Raw genomic sequence first — 2,516 nt, forward strand, 5'->3', positions numbered from 1 at the left:
AGGACCATGTTCTTTACGGAGATTGACTCTGTTGACTCCAAATACATCAAGCATTCTAATGCATAAGAGAGGAAAAAGAAGCATTCATGCCTATAATAAAGATTGTAAAGATAACATACAATTTTGGGGAAAAGGCGAAACTATAGCATCTTCTCTTTTTGCACCTGGAGTTGCAGCAGCACAGGCTTTGACTACACTTAACAAATTAGGATGCTGGTTAGCAAAACAGACTAAAGCTACTTCTTTAGCATTATCTGGACTTTTAGCAGACACAGGTTCAATTAGGCATGCTACACTTCAAAATCGTGCTGCCATAGATTTTTTGTTGTTAGCGCAAGGACATGGCTGTGAAGACTTTGATGGGATGTGTTGCATTAATTTGTCTGATCATTCTGGATCAATTCACAAAGCAACTAGAAGGTTAGATGACATGACCAAGAAGTTAACCTACGAGGACTGGGGTTTAGACAAGTGGTTGAATGGCTGGGGTATTACAGGATGGATTAAGGATCTATTGAAAAATGGTCTAATCATATTGATTGTTGTTTTAGTAATGTCAATGCTTCTTCCTTGTATCTTACAATGTGTACAACGTACAGTAGAAAAATCCATGAAAGGTCTATGGTTGGCTCAGAAACAAAAAGGGGGAATTGTGGGATATTTGAGTGATTTTCTTGAAGTGGACATTGTATGGAATTGAACTGAACAGGCCTCTGAGGCCTACATATTCAGCAAGAGAACAAGAGAGCAAGAGAGCAAGAGTCGAGAAGCCTACGTGTCTTACGTGACTTTATACAATCTTGGGTAAAACAAAAGAAAGACTGTCTAGTGAAGAAAAGAATCAGCAAGTCAGCTATAATATAGATACATTTTGAATAATATCAGAGCTTATGTAAGAATCGTATAATCCAATCACCTATTAGTTTGCGGCGCATGAACAGCAGCTATTGACCAACTACAAGTAGCGTTCTGATGCATGAAGAGCGCGTGGACAGGTCAAAAAGATATTTAAGGAGAGTTATAACAAGTAATAAATGGCTTCACTTGAATTCATATTGGATTGTGTGGGGTCCATGATTCGTTGCCCTCGCAACAGAAGGCGAAAGCGAAGGGAGCAGGAGAAAGGGAAGGAAGAATAAAAAGTAGTGTTGGGCTGGAGGACTAAGATGGAGGAATTGAAAGAAAAGAGGCAGGAAGCAGGAGAGTGAGAGAAAAGGCAAGAAGAGATCTCTCCATAAGGATGGTTTTTATACTGTACTTCCACAATCTGCTGGCAGTACTAAAATTAAGCTGCAGATCTCCTTAGGCTGAGTCATGATGCTTTGGTGCAGGGATCATGCATATCATGGGAATATTTCACCATTTCTGCTCTGGTTTTCAGTGCATTACACCAAAACACCCACCTGATGACATCCTTTCAAGAGCAAAGGCAGCAATTTGCAGAATTCCGCTTTTTGGGGAAGTGAGAAATTGCTGAGCTGACACCAAGCCCTGCAGTGTCCCTGTCACCTGCAGAGTCACCGCATCCTCGCCACGGTAGCAGGCATTGTGACAAAGGTTCTATGTCAGCTGGGTGTGGCAGCCGAGCGCCCCCTAGGGGAGGGGGAGCCCGTCAGCCCCGGGCCTGTCACTGCCTGCTGTCCCTGCTTTCACCAGCCAGGCCTCTGAAAACTGGTCAAACCATGCCCAGACTTGGGGCCAAAGTGGCCCAAAGTCTCCAACAGACAAGTCGGTAAGAAAGATATGGGACAGAGGGAGAAAGCGAAGGGAGCAGGAGAAAAGGAAGGTGTGGGTTGTCTGAATTTAGAGTTGGTGAGTTAGTTTTCTGTATTTGGAGTTAATAGGCTAGTTTGCTGTATGAATAAAGTTAAGTGTTGCGGTAGTTGTGAGGCGACTTGGAGGCGGGGAGAGCTTGTGGTTGGTGGGGGTGCCTGCGCCCTGGAGCCCTGGAGCGGGGGACAGCGGGATAACGATCTTGTTACCATGCGAACACTGCCTGACTAAGATTCCCGCCTTAGCTAGCTTAATGTCTGTTAAAGTGATTAGCCAATCAGCATGAAACATGTGTGCCTTAGACTATATAAATGTATGTTTGCCATACAATAAAGCGGACACCTTGCTTGCATCAAGTTGCGTCCCCGTCTCTCAATCGCGGCAAATTGGTGATCTCCGACGTGATCGTCAGCGACGAAACCGCCGAGGATTGAAAAACCGCCTACCTGGTGGCATGTCGCGAGTCCCGCAGAACGTGGAATGAGCTGCTGAAAGGAAGCAGGATAAGCCAGCCGGCCAAACAATCCCTCCGTCTGGAACGAGAGGTGAGCTGCGGGAAACTAGCAAAATGGGGAATCAGGAGTCTTCCCCTGAGAGAGACGTTTATGAGCTTATGAAAGCTCTACTTAAGAAGCATGGGAAAAAGACTCTTTCGGAACAAGATCTTAAGTTAATCCTTAAATGGGTGCAGGTTAAGATCCCCGCGGTGACTGCTTCTTCTATTTTTACGCGTGAACTTTGGG

The sequence above is a fragment of the Columba livia genome, unplaced genomic scaffold, assembly GCF_036013475.1.
Source record: "Columba livia isolate bColLiv1 breed racing homer unplaced genomic scaffold, bColLiv1.pat.W.v2 Scaffold_122, whole genome shotgun sequence".
Lineage (NCBI taxonomy): Eukaryota > Metazoa > Chordata > Aves > Columbiformes > Columbidae > Columba > Columba livia.